Source organism: Festucalex cinctus, chromosome 1 (assembly GCF_051991245.1).
Source record: "Festucalex cinctus isolate MCC-2025b chromosome 1, RoL_Fcin_1.0, whole genome shotgun sequence".
In the NCBI taxonomy this organism is placed as follows: domain Eukaryota; kingdom Metazoa; phylum Chordata; class Actinopteri; order Syngnathiformes; family Syngnathidae; genus Festucalex; species Festucalex cinctus.
Window position 1 is genome coordinate 65601173 of NC_135411.1, and position 15420 is coordinate 65616592.

General features: G+C 38.1%; 1 protein-coding gene across 2 annotated transcripts in view; it reads right to left on the reverse strand.

Moving 5' to 3' along the window:
* The window catches only part of LOC144005453 (F-box-like/WD repeat-containing protein TBL1XR1), a 94090-nt gene extending 92849 nt beyond the window's left edge, over positions 1-1241 (reverse strand). For both annotated transcript variants that reach the window (XM_077503655.1, XM_077503646.1), the window contains exon 1: positions 1098-1241. The gene's annotated coding sequence lies outside the window, so the exon portion shown is untranslated. The remainder of the gene's footprint in view (positions 1-1097) is intronic.
* Positions 1242-15420: the final 14179 nt, after the last annotated feature.

A 15420-nucleotide genomic window follows, 5' to 3' on the forward strand; every position in this document is an offset into this window, starting at 1 on the left:
TATCCCATGAGGTCTCAGAGAAAGTGGGCGTGCGTTTAGTCCGCAGAGGCGGTGCGGGGGTGGGTCTGCACCTAATGACATCATAAAGTGAGCACCCGCTGTCCCGCTCGTTTTCTTAGGTTGGGAGGGGCTGGTGCTTGGAGAGCAGAATGACCTAGAATTTCTCAGAGAGGGGCAAATGGAGGAAAACACCACTTCCGTCATGTGTTTGGTGAGGAATTAACATTTTAACATGGCTAAAAGCTCCAAAAAGTTGATTTGTCATGTTGCTGGGATAAAGCGTGTGTTTTATATTCTGTAGTACAGTAATTTGACAATAGGTGGTGCTGTTACTCCATGCTCTCTGTGAATGACGTAACTTTGTCTGCATTTCTTGTTCCGTTGTATGTTGATGCACACTTTGCAATAAGCAGAGCTTGACGCTGCACGTTCAATAGGTTATGGGCCCAGATCGCCGCTAGAAAGGCTGTTTACACGGAATTTGTGTGAGATAAACAGTATTGTGGGATATCACAATGGATGAGAAGCTGTTTATTGACAAGCTGAGCGGACCGGAGAATTGGGCGACGTGGAAGTTTCAGATGGAACACTTGCTGAAAGCTAAAGGACTTTAGGGCATGCTAACAGAAATGGACGTGCTAGCTGCAGATGCTAATGCAAACGCACAGGCTGAATTCACAAAACGAAGAGAGAAAACCTTCTCCATGATAGTGCTGAATGTGAGTACAACTCAGTTGTATTTAATAACAAGTTGCCAGACTCCCAAAGAGGCGTGGACAACACTGAAAGGCCATTTTGAGAGAGATACCTTGGCAAATAAACTGTTTTTGAAGAAAACATATTTCCGATGTGAAATGAAGGAAGGAGATCGTTTGACTGAGCATTTAAAACGAATGAAGGAGCTAACTGATCAGCTATCAGCAATAGGAGCTGTAATTGAAGAAGAAGATCAAATTGTAACATTGTTGGGAAGTTTGCCACCAAGTTATGCTACAATTGTCACAGCATTAGAAACAAAGATTGAGAATCTGACACTGCAGTTTGTTCAGCAAGCATTAATAAATGAGGAGCAAAAGCGAGTAAATGCTAATGCTCACCACATTGGTGCTACGTCAGGTGGTGCATCCGCCATGTCTTCATAATTCCATGCAACTGTTCAGGATAACTCCAGGACAGTGGGAGCGGAAAAAACAAGCGCTTGGAGGTGCTACAAATGCGGAAAAGAAGGTCATATCAAGCGTGACTGTCAAAGCTGGAAACAAAAAGCTAAAAAGAAAACTCACAAAGCTAAAAGCATGATGTGTGAAGATGAAGAAGGTGTGTCTGATGGTGCCTTTGTCGTGAAAGAAATTCAGTCAACTGACATCACAAGACGAATGATTAATTGATTCGGGGGCATCGAAGCACATGACATGTGACAAGAAAATTCTTCAAGATTACCAGCAGATCTCAAAAGCTCAATCTGTGAAACTAGGTGATGGAAGGGTGGTTGACGCCCTTGGAATAGGAAACGTCAACATGAAAATGACTTTCAAAATAAGTGACTCAAAAACCATTACGATGTATGATGTTCTGTATGTTCCTAAGCTATCTGGGAATCTATTCTCAGTGGGAGCAGCTACCAAAAAGGGAAATACAGTAAAGTTCAACAAGTCTCACTGCTACATTCGTGGAAAAAACGGAACTCTCCTAGGAATGGGAACTCAAAGAGCTGATGGACTTTATCAGCTGGATGTTGAAGGAAATGTACCTGTCTGCCACAGTGCTTCACTAGCAACTACTATATGGCATCAGCGTCTGGGACACACCACCAAGTTGAAAGAACTAAAGGATCTGGTGAAAGGAGCGGACTTCTTTGCAGAAACAGAGGTTCCTTTCTGTAAAGGATGTGTGGAAGGAAAACTATCCAGGCGGCCATACAAGTCAATTGGGGGAATACGGTCCAAACGCAGAATGCAGCTTGTTCACAGTGACGTCTGTGGTCCCATGCAGACTGAATCTATTGGTGGAGCAAAATATTTTGTGACATTCATAGATGATTACTCTAGATGCTGCAAGGTGTACTTCATGAAACAGAAGAATGAAGTGCTGAACAAATTTAAAGAATTTGAGAGAACATTCTCAAATGAGTGTGGACAAAGTATCGCAAAGCTGAGAACAGACAATGGTGGTGAGTACACATCAAATGATTTTCAAGAATATTTGAAGGCTCGAGGCATTCACCATGAAATGACTGTTCCTCACTCACCACAGCAAAATGGTGTCGCGGAAAGAGAAAATAGGACATTGATTGAAGCAGCTAGAAGCATGCTATCACATGCAAAATTGCCAAACATGTACTGGGCAGAGGCTGTAGATACTGCAGCTTACATTCAAAACAGGCTGCCCACATCTGTCCTGAAGAAAGAAACATCCTACGAGAGATAGTATGAGAAAAAACCTGACATTAGTCACATGAAAGTGTTTGGCTGTATTGCTTATGCACATATCCCTGATGAAGATAGACGCAAATTTGACAAAAAGGCTGTGAAGTTTCGTTTTCTGGGATATGCAAACAATGCGAAGGGCTACCGCATGTTTGATGAAGAAAAGAAGAAGATTCTAATTCGTCGTGATGTTGTCTTCAACGAATTGAACTTTGATTGGAACCAAGAGGTGGAAGTGCCTTGCTCAGAGAGTGAGATCGACATGGAGAGAGATGACAGTGGAATGCAAGAAGAGATCATTGTTGATGGAACTGTTAGAAGAAGTGACAGGATTAAAAAGGCTCCCAAGAGGTATGGATATGATGAGTTCGCTGAAACAGTTATTGTTGATCATCATGCCAGTATTTGCCGTGTGACAGAGCCAGTCACAATGAAAGAAGCAATGACGAGTCCCAATGCCAAGCAATGGCAGGAGGCAGCTGATTTTGAATTTGAATCGCTGTTGGAAAATGAGACTTGGGACTTAGTAGCGCTACCAAAGGAAAGAAAAGCAGTAGGATCAAGGTGGGTCTTCAAAGTCAAGTATCATAGCGATGGAAGATTGGAGAGATACAAGTGTAGACTTGTCGCAAAAGGCTACTCACAGTTGTATGGTACTGACTATTATGAGACTTTTTCACCAGTGGTACGATTCACTTCTATTCGTACACTACTGTCATTTGCCATCCAAAATAAATTGCATGTACACCAGATGGATGTTGTAACTGCATTCCTAAATGGACACCTGGAAGAAGAATATGGAGCAACCAGAGGGATACACCAAACCTGGGCAGGAACACCTGGTATGCAAGTTGAAGAAATCAATTTATGGACTGAAGCAGTCTCCTCGTTGCTGGAGTAAAAGCATTCACTCAGTTCATGAAGGAAATTGGATTCAACAGAGCACATCCGACTCTTGTGTGTTTGTGAGAAGAACACAAGAACTTGAGATACTTGCTGTTTATGTGGATGATCTCATTCTGATAACACAGTCAAATGAGAACATGAATCTGCTGAAAATGACCCTCAGTGAGCGCTACAAGATGAAAGATATGGGTGAGCTGTCTTATATTCTAGGCATCTCTGTGACCCAAGACAAAGAGAAGAACTGTATCTTTCTTGATCAGAAGCATTACATTGAAGCCATACTCAACAAATATGGAATGGATAATGCAACTCCTGCTGATACCAATGTTAAATTGAGGAAAAGTGATGGCGTCAGTAAGCCGGTGCATCAACAGACCTATCAGTCAATGATAGGAAGTCTACTGTATGCTGCAATGGCCACACGACCAGACATAGCTCAAGCAGTTAGTACTGTGTCCAAGTTCAACGCAAATCCTGATATGTCACATCTGACTTCTGTGAAGAGGATATTCCGATACTTGAAGGGGACGGCAAATCTTTCTCTCAAGTATGAGCAGTCATGCACAGATGCTTTGGTCGGCTTCTCGGATGCTGACTGGGCTGGAGATCAGGATGATCGTCGATCAACAACTGGAAACATCTTTCTACTAAGACTTAGTAGAAACTTAGTAGAAAGATGTTTCCAGTTGTTGATCGACGATCATCCTGATCTCCAGCCCAGTCAGCATCCTTAATAGTACTTTAGTTAATAGTTACTTAGTAACTAAGTGGAGGAGCTGTAAGCTGGCTTAGCAAGAAACAAGCAACAGTTGCACTCTCAACAGCTGAAGCCGAATATGTCGCACTTAGTCAAGCTGCTCAAGAAGGTATCTGGTTGAGACGATTGCTGAGTGATCTTGGGATGAAGGCGATGTCTACAATAATCTTGGAGGACAACCAAGGAGCAATTGCAATTGCAAAGAATCCAGTGGAACACTCAAGAACTAAGCACATTGACATTCGCTACCACTACATCCGTGAATGTGTCCAAAATGGGCAAATTGAGCTGAAGTATTCAGCCAACAAAGGACATGAAAGCGGATATATTGACCAAGCCACTTACTAAGCAAAGGTTTGAAAAGTTTAGGAGTGAAATAGGATTATTTCAAATTTAAAGATTTGTGTTAGTTTTTTTTGACAGGTGAACTGGTTAAAATAGGCATTGGAATATGTGAAAAAGAGTTCCAGAAGTGGATTGTGAATGTGAAATGTGCCTAGAAATTTAGCTTCTTGATTTATATTTTTTCAAAAGCGAGCACAGCACTAATTTTATTTAAAAGGTTTAGACAGATGCTATTGTAAAATTAAGTGGGAGTGTTGTAGTACAGTAATTTGACAATAGGTGGTGCTGTTACTTCATGCTGTCTGTGAATGACGTAACTTTGTCTGCATTTCTTGTTCCGTTGTATGTTGACGCACACTTTGCAATAAACACAGCTCGACGCTGCACGTTCAATATATTCTGCCTATACTGAAAATAATAACAAACAAATAAAGGGGCTAATAAATGCCTGCAAATGCCTTTATATCGAGAATTTCTGAAATACAGAACTAGAGAAGCAGAAAGCAAATATAAGAATTATAAAAATAAATTTACTAGTATTATGAGAACACGTAAAAGAGAATATTATACTAAAATACTAGAAAATAATGGGAAAAAAATTAAAGTCATTTGGAATACATTAAATTACATGATTAGGAATGGCACCAGACAGAATCCACCCTATTTTATAGAAAATGACATAATTATACATATGGTTGATGTTGTAGACAAGTTCAACAGATTTTTTTTGTAAATGTGGGACCAAATCTAGAAAAAAATAAAAATAAAAATCCAGATCCTGACACAGCAAACAATACTAACACCAACATAATTGAAAGAAATTTAAGTTCAATGTTTCTCAGTCCTGTTGAAGAAACATTATTAATTAATATTGTTAGTAATTGTAAAGATAAAATATCTACTGATTGTGAACAACTTGATATGCAAACAGTAAAAAAGGTAATTATAGGAATTTCTAAACCACTTACGTATATCGCCAACTTACCATTTCAAACAGGGCAATTTCCGAATAAAATGAAAATTGCAAAAATTATTCCAATCTACAAAACTGGCGATAAATACAAGTTCACCAATTACAGGCCTGTCGCCCTTCTACCACAATTCTCCAAAATTCTTGAAAAAATATTCAATAACAGATTAGATAAATTCATAGAAAAATATGAAATACTTTCTGATAGTCAGTATGGATTTAGAACGGAACAGTCAACTGCACTAGCTTTAACAGAACTTATCGAAGAAATTACTGATTCTATAGATAAGAAGAAACTTACAATAGGATTGTTCGTTGACTTGCAAAAAGCATTTGATACTATAAACCATGATATATTGATTAATAAATTGGAGCGTTATGGTATTAGGGATACAGCCTTGAATTGGATCAGAAGTTATTTACAACAGTTTGTAGAGTTGGGAGAATTTAAATCAATATATTTGGATATGATATGTGGTGTAACCCAGGGGTCAGTGTTGGGCCCAAAATTGTTTATATTGTATATTAATGATTTATGCAATATGTCTCAATTACTGAAGTTTGTGTTGTTTGCAGGTGACACAACTGGTTTCTGGTGAGAAAGTACAGCTAATTATGGATACAATTACCTCCAAATTTAAGAATGTAAAAACACATGGCTTGATAAAAAAAAAAAAAAAAAAAAAGTTAGCAATAAATGTAAACAAAACGAGTTGTGTTTGGTAATGTTAAAATAGGAAACTGCGTAAGATTGCAAATTGAAGGAGTACATATAGAAAAAGTAAATGAGATTAAATTCCTGGGAATAATTGTTGATATTAAAATCTTCTGGAAACCACACATGAAACATATTGCATCCAAACTTTCTAAAAGCATCTCAATATTGGCAAAAGTTAAACATTTTCTCAACCAGAAATCATTACATATTCTGTACTGCTCTCTAGTATTACCATATTTAAATTATTGTACAGAAGACATCATTACAACCTCTGTTTCTATTGCAAAAAGGAGCTATAAGAGCAGTCCATAATGTAGGATATTTCCACCACACCAATACACTGTTTTTACAATCTCAAACTGTAAAATTCTTTGATCTTGTCGAATTTAATACCGTACAATTGGTATATAAAGCAAGACATAATTTACTGCCAGCCAATATAGAAAATATGTTTAGAAACAGGGAGGCTATGGTTTGAGGGGAGTACATAACTAAAGACAATGTATTCAAGAACAACACTGAAGACTTTATATATATATATATATATATATATATATATATATATATATATATATATATATATATATATATATATATATATATATATAAATAAATGCTAAACATGGAATGCCCATTATGTCATAAACTAGTTTGTTAGTTTGTGGGATTTACATCAGGCAGTTGCAACACAAATGACAATTTGAGAGCAAAAACACAACAGTCAGGAGGCATTAGGAGATTGTGAGGACATCAGAACCAAAGTTATCACCATCCTGGAGAAAACAGCTCCTTCCATCCGTGATTGCTTGAAGGAGGGGATCGTCATCGTTCATAGAGTTGGGCAGCGGTGTCCAGATGCTTCGACCAGATCAACCATTGTCCTGTTCGCTTTGCGACAACATCGTGATGCTGTATGGAAGGAGGGGTGAGGTTCAAAGTTTCTTCTTTTGTCTTCATAAATGGCAAGAAGATGAACGTCCCAGAGGTAACTTAGAATTACTCTCAGTAAGGATGAAACAAGTTTATCCGGAACTAAAGATTTTGTTGATGTTATGGGACTGTAAAGATTTTCATTTAATGTAATTTTCATTTCATTTCATTGGTCATTCTCAGTGACTATGAACATTAGAGGAAATCTTTTGAAGAACTTTTTTTGTTTGTTTGTTTTTTTCCTCTTTTTTTATAAATTTTTTTTTTCTCTTTAAATAATTTATGTTAAAATGATTTCCACCTGCCTTATGCTGAGCTGCAGATGTAAGCTCCTATACAGTAGTAGAATTTTATTTTTTCATTTCAGTAATTATTATTGTATTTTTTTTGCCTTTTTCTCAAATGAGTTGAAATTGTATTGTATATGTTTTTGGCTGAACCGCAAACTCGAGAATTTCTATATCTATGCGGGAGCGATTTTGATTTAAGAAAAATATACATTATATATTTAATTTAACACTTACACATAAAATGGGGAGAGTACTGACACACAAAAAAAAAACAGACAAAAAGGAAAGCTCTCCACACCAGTCACACACTGTATGACTTTTTGAAGATGATAGTTACAGAATTTTGTCTGTGTCCAATACTTGTCTGTGACCTACTTTAGTTCCTACATTATTTTCTTTTTTCTTTCTTTCTTTTTCAATTTAAAGGGTGTTTAATTTACCTACTATTATATATTGTTAAGTGTTTAATGGTTTAACGTTTGTTAATCACCACCTCTTTAGGTGTTTTTTTTTTTTTGTCAAGTGCATGTCTAGTTTGGTGCTCGGGATTTCAGGTATAATCTCTTTTAGTTTTATGGATTTTTTGTTCAATTCTCTTAATGTTATGTCTTTAAATGTTAAAGGTCTTAGGGATATTACCAAGCGTAAAGCAATCTTTTTGTTTTGTAAAAAATCAGAAGCTGACTTAATATTCCTTCAGGAAACACATTCTGGTGAGTCAGATGTGAAATTTTGGAAAACACAATGGACATTCATCTTACTTTAGCCACGGTACTAATTACTCTGCTGGGGTCTTGTTGCTCTTAATAAGATACTATTTGGTTTATTAATTTCAAAATTGAAAGATCTCAATAACACATACCAGGGTGCACTCCTTATCCTTGGTGGAGATTTTAATGAATGTCTAGATGCCACGAAGGATAGATATCCTCCTAGATTATCCCAAACGGCTATAAACAATAATGTTGTGTCATTGCTCTGTTCCAATCTCTCTGTGACTGATGCTTGGCGATTTCTTAATTCTAATGAGGTGGAATTCACATGGTGTAATAGAAGTATGACATTAAAATGTAGAATTGATTTGTGTTTAATATCTTCATCCTCCCTTCAATTTGTTAAAGAAGTTTATCATCAATATGCACCATTAACAGACCACATGCAAATCATTTTGAAGTTGGGGGTAATCCATGACAAGCCTGGTCTGAGGATACTGGAAATTTAACAATTCTTCACTTAGTGATAAATTGTTTAATGAATCAATTAAAACCTTAATAAATAACACTCTAATTGAAAATGTTGACAATAACTTTTGCCGGAAATGGGAATTTTTCAAATTAAATTACGATGCATTTCCATCAAAAGAACCAAAGAATTAAAGAAAGAGAAAAACCTCCATGAAGCTGAGTTGCTTGCCAATCTTGACTATTTATTAAAACTTAGTAGTCTCACCTTAGACGAGGAACTTGAATTGAAGGATATTCAACTACAGTTGGATCAGATCTACTTGGACATGGCAAAGGGGGCATTTATTAGAAACAGGGCCCGATAGTTGGAGGAGGGAGAAAGAAATACTAGTTATTTTTTTGCGCTAGAGAAAAGGAATTTCAAGAGAAACTCTTTGACTGCTCTCAATATTGATGGAAATCTCTCTAAAGATCACAAGTTCATATCTTCTTTTGTTAAAAATCTATATGACACTAAATTAATGTATTAAATTGTGAGGTTTTTTTTGTTTTTTTTTTGGGGGGGGGGGGGGGGGGTGGAGTTCATTCTAGTATACCCTTGGTTAATGAAGATTTCCGATTATCTTGTGATTCTAAATTGTCTTGTGCAGAAATTAAAAATTAAGGACGTTTTGATGTCTATGAAGAAGGGGATCGACGGTTTGTCTGTTGAATTCTATACCCATTTTTGGGATCTTCTAAATATTCCTTTTATTGTCATGTACAACAAATGCATCAGTCAGGGAGAGATGACTACTACAATGAAGCAAGGAGTAATATCTCTTATCTCCAAACCAAATAAAGATACTTTATTAATAGAAAATTTGCGCCCTATCACTCTTTTGCCTTGGTTTATGCGAATAGACTAAAAAAAAGAGCTCCATTCCATTATTGCTGAAACACAGACAGGATTTATGAAAAATCATCATATTAGCTGTAATATAAGACTGATTTTAGATCTGCTAGATTATGCGGACAATTTAAAATCTAAAGTACTTTGTTTCTGGACTTTTATAAAGCTTTTGACACTGTTGAGCATAATTAAGAATAAACTGTGGTGCTTGTTGACATAATTCCCCCATGAACTATTGATTGTTGACTGCATGTTGATTGTTGGGTGGCACGGTGCTCGAATGGTTAGCACGTCCGCCTCCCAGTTCTGAGGACTCCGGTTCAAGTCCAGGTTCCGGCCTTCCTGGGCGGAGTTTGCCATGCATGCACAAAGACATGCATGGCAGGTTAATTGGGCGCTCCAAATTGTCCCTAGGTGTGCTTGTGCGTATGAATGGTTGTTTGTCTCTGTGTGTCCTGCGATTGGCTGGCAACCAGTCCAGGGTGTCCCCTGCCTACTGCCCAGAGCCAGCTGAGATAGGCGCCAGCAACCCCCACGACCCTTGTGAGGATTAAGCGGTCAAGAAAGTGGATGGATGGATGTTGATTGTTTTGAGGGGTTGGTTTGGAGTGACGTTCCACAAACTTAAATGTAATGCGATAGTCTGCCTGTGTCCAAATTCACAAGGCTGGGTCCTCCGAAGGGCGAATTTGTCGGCTGCATGACCTCACTCCCGGCGCGACTGATAGCACGCACGGATGTACACTTCAATGAAGAATAATTACCCAGTTTTGCACAGGCAAGGCAAGGCAAGTTTATTTGTATAGCACATTTCATACATAAGGCAATTCAATGTGCTTTACACAAGGAAAGACAACACATAAGCATCAAGAAACAGTAGTTAACATTCAGAGGAAGAAAAATAAATGAAAATAGGTTACAAAATTTACCAAAAAGAACATACAAAAACAATCTTAAAACATTATTCAACAAACTTTAAAACATTTAACATAAGGAAGTTTAAAATAATAAAAAACACTTAATTAAAGCTGTTTAAAAGTCCCTAATCAAAGGTATAAGAAAAAAAGCAAAGTTTTTAACCTGGATTTAAAAGCATTTACACTCGGGGCTGACTTCAATTCTGTTGGTAGCCTATTCCATCTGTGTGCAGCAATGCATAATAGCTAAATGCAGCTTCACCATGTTTGCTTCGAACTCTGGGTTCCACTAGTTGGCCCAAGTCTGTAGATCTCAGAGCCCTGCTGGGTTTGTACTCAATCAGCATTAGTTGGATATATTCAGGACCCAAACCATTTAGTGATTTATAGACGAGTAGCAGAACTTTAAAATCGATTCTACAGCTGACAGGGAGCCAGTGTAAATCCTTAAGTACTGGAGTAATATGTTCTGATCTCTTTATTTTGGTCAGAACTCGAGCTGCAGCATTCTGAATGAGCTGCAATTGTCTCATGATCTTTTGAGAGAGTCCAGTCAGAAGACTGTTACAGTAATCTATTCTGCTGGAGATAAAAGCATGGATAAGCTTCTCTTGGTCTGCTTGAAGCATGCAGTCCTTCAGTCTGGATATGTTTTTCAGCTGGTAAAAGGCTGTTTTAGTGATGAATTTAATATGATTGCTGAAGGTCAGATCTGAGTCTATTAGTACCCCAAGATTTCGAACTTGGTCTTTAGTTTCTAAAGACAGTGACTCAAGCTGTTTTTTAACAGCAATCCTCTTTTCTTTATTGCCGAAAACAATGAGCTCCGTTTTGTTTTCGTTCAGCTGAAGGAAATTTTGGTTCATCCAGTTGTTAACTTGCTCTAGAGAATGACACAATGCGTTAATAGAACTGCTGTCATTTGGGGACATAGATAAATACAGTTGTGTGTCATCTGCATAACTATGATAGTCAACGTTGGTGTTCTGAAGCATTTGACCCAAAGGTAACATATACAGACTGAACAACAGGGGTCCAAGTACTGACCCTTGAGGAACCCCACATGCCATGGCCTTTCGATCAGATTCAAAATTTCCAATAGTCACAAAGTAACTCCTTTCCTCCAAATAGGACCTGAACCATTTAAGAACTGTCTAACAGTATATTATGATCAATCGTGTCAAATGCTGCACTGAGGTCCAACAAGACGAGCACTGATACCTTCCCTGCATCAGTGCTCAATCTTATATCATTCAGTACTTTAATCAGAGCTGTTTCTGTACTGTGATGAGGTCGGAAACCTGACTGGAATTGATCCAAAAGTCCGTTTAAGCTCAAGAAATTGCTGAGTTGATTAAAAACCACTTTTTCGACTCTTTTAGTTACGAAGGGAAGGTTTGCAATTAGTCTATAATTTGCTAGCAGGGAGACATCCAGTGTTCTCTTTTTTTAGAATGGGCTTGACGGCGGCTACTTTCAGAGATTTAGGAAGCTCATCTGATTGAAGTGAGCAATTAATTATTTGTTGTAAATCGATCTGAACAGATTTCACAATGGTTTTGAAAAAGCCAGATGGTATTGAGTCAAGACAGCTCGTGGAAGGTTTCAATTGCTGAACCAAGTCTACTACAGTATTTTGATCCACTGAGTCAAATTCTGTCATGGTAATTAAATTATTCCTAGGTGATTTTAATTGCTGCATCATTTTGTTATTTTGCTGGTTTGTAACAATGTTTGACCTGATGGCTTGTACTTTTTCACTAAAGTAGCAGGCAAATTCATTGCATTTATCTGTTGAGAGGAGTTTTGGCGCTGTTTGTTTTGGGGGATTTGTGAGTTTGTCAACCACGGCAAATAGAGTGCGTGTATTGTTGAGGTTCCTACTAATAATTTCAGAAAAGTGTTGTTGTCTAGCTATTACTAACTTTGGTTAAAATGACAAAGACATTGTCTGTACAGTTTAGTTTTTCTCCACTTTCGCTCTGCTTTTCTGCATTTAGATTTCAAAGTCATTATGTTGGTAGTACACCTCCAAGGTGTTTGAGTTCGGGATGAAATGGTCTTAGTTTTAATAGGAGCAACAGCATCCAAAACATTCGAGATTTTTGAGGTGAATTCATCCAGAAGTTCATCAACGGTCTCTGCATTTACAGTTGGTGATGCAGCCATTAATTCCACAAACATGTTGCTTGTATTCTCATTTATGTACCTTATTTTAATAGAGACAGTAGTTGTTTGAACTTCTGGGATTGTTTGTAATTCAAAAAACACACAGGAATGATCTGAAATAGCCAGATCTTTCACCTCAACAGATAAAATGTCAACACCTTTAGAGATGACGAGATCAAGAATGTGACCTTGATTGTGTGTTGGACCTTTTACATGTTGTGAGAGACCAAAAGTATCAAGTATATGACAAAATTCTTTGGTATTTTTAGAAAAGTTGTTGTCAACATGAATGTTAAAGTCTCCAGGTTAAGACCAGATAATCATAGTCGGTACAAATTACTGACAGCATTTCTTCAAATTCCTCCATGAATCTGCCTTTTTGTTTTGTAGGTCTATAAATTATGACAATGACGATGTTTGGTTCACCTTATACCAAAAGACTAAGATATTCAAAAGAAATAAAGCCTCCCAATACAATTTCTTTACACTGAAATAGAGATTTAAAAATGGCAGCAAGTCCACCGCCTTTTTTGCCATTACGACATTTGTTCATGAAACAAAAATTTGTTGGTGTTGCCTCATTCAGAACAGTGTTGCAGGAACCTTCTGTTAGCCATGTTTCACTGAGGAGAAATAAGTCAAGATCATATGTCATAATAATGTCATGAATCAACAATGATTTGTTAACTAGTGATCTTGTATTTAGTAGCGCTCGTCTCACAGTGGTAATCAGAGACGCTGGTTTAGTCAGAGGTTGACAAGCTATACTGACTAGGTTTGTAGCTTCTCACTTATTTCTTCTCATTTCTTTTGCCAACTTTCTATTTATTGTAATCACAGGAATGCTACAAGCTTCCTTGGGTCCTGACTTATTCTGGGAACTAGGGGTGTGCTCAAAAAATCGATACGGCAATATATCGTTGCGGGCCTCATCACAATACACGTATCGATACGCAGGCGACAGAATCGATATTGCTTGTTAACTTTCAATCGGCAGTTCACGTTTGCCTTTGCGGCTTGCATTGCACCTAAAAAATAAAAACCAGCAGCGTCTTTGAAGTTAATTGCCTTCAATTAATGCAAAAATAGCTCACCGGTGATTGGACACTGTGTCTTGCTAAGAAAAATGAAAGCAGAGGAAGAATGTCAACATTTATTTATTGATAAACTTAACATGGCACGTGTCTCAGTGTACCAATTTTCCTATATTTTGTTTAAAAAAATAAATAAAATAAAATTTGTCTTATTTGGGATACATATGTATCGCGATATGCATCGTATCGTGGCCCCTGTTTCGTGATACGTATCGTATCGTGAGGTTGGCGGCAATACCCAGCCCTACTGGGAACACACATTTTTTATATTGTATATGTAGTCTGGACCCAAAGCATATCAGACCGAGCTGTAGTTGAGATTCTCCATAGCCAAAGATGGAGGTCGGCGGGTGGGGAGCTGTTTGCTGAGGCTTGGTGGAGTCAGACGATTAGTAGATAGCTGAATGTGGCGTCTTGGGGGGAGCATGGGCGAACCGTCATCAGCAGGCAAGTGCCTGGAGAGACTTTTATTTAGCTGTATGGACAGATTGACCAGATTGCTCAACCTATTGGTGAGACTCGATGGCGAGTCAGTCATCGGGTCATTCGGGGGTGGTGCACAGCGCGGGGGTGCGTCCGGCAGTGAATCCGGTAGTGGCGCTGTCTGGCAGGGGTCGCTTGGGGGCGATGAACAGCGCAGGGGTGCATCTGGTAGTGAAACTGGTGGTGGTGGTGGTCGTGGTGGTGTTTGGCAGGTGTCGTTCGGGAGTAGGGGAGCTGGATGGTCGGTGTTTAGAGTGTGGGCAGATGAGGACAAATCAATCTGTTCTGAAGGGCAGGGAGTGCAAGATAGTGAGCCAAAATAGATTCTGAATCGAGAATCGAAAATAGATTCTGAATCGAATCGTAGACCCAAAAATCGTAATCGAATCGAATCGTGAGACAGTCAAAGATTCCCAGTCCTAGTATTTTTTATATGAAATGGCTAACAGATAATTACACAAAATAAAAAGTTAGTTTTTAAATGAATACAGAACTACAACTGGTTTATCTGGAAAAACAAAACATTCATGTATGTATGCATTATGCAATAGGAATGCATTTATTCAACCCTAAGTGCAATAGTGCATGAGGATGAGGTAGGTGAACGTAAGGTAAAATTATATGCATTGACATTTGTCAACCTTAATTTAAAAAAATTGAAATCAAGTAAATAGACAAAATTGGTACTGCAGCAACCCTTGTGGGTGCGTGGGTGGTTATGTTGTTTCCCGTAGTCCCGTGAGGGAAACACAGACTGGAAAATAATAAATAAATAAATAGATAAATAAGCAAGCTGCTTACATTAGCGTGTTTTGTTGTGGCTTGGTTACAGCCGACAGTAACTGGCATTAAATAGTTAGTTCACTGCTTGGCTTGGCTTTAAAAGTTAAACATAAAATAAGATATGATGTGCATCCTTGAAAACCCCCACCCCGAACTGCGGTGAGACTTACGTGTAGTGTTATGCTTCTGCGACGGCCTTTAGGCGGCGCGTTGCGTGGGGTGGCGTGGAATCAGGACAAAATGGTGAAAAAGAAATGAAACATCAAAGTACTGGTGAGTCTATTTACTTGCTGTTGAATTATACCGAGCTAACAGCAGTGTTTGTGTTGACTCTGTGTTTTTGTTCACCAAGGGACATTGCGTCTTAATCCAACGCAAGATTTGTTACATAAAACGAATGTCGGAATTACAACTGGCTGGAAATCGTTATGTTCATGACTGAGTTGTGTGTTTTGTTTCAAACGGGAACTTGGTTTAATGCGATGATATTCGATGTTAACAAAGCACGACTTAAGTCTTGTAAAACTATTAGGCATAATGAACACACCGTAAATCC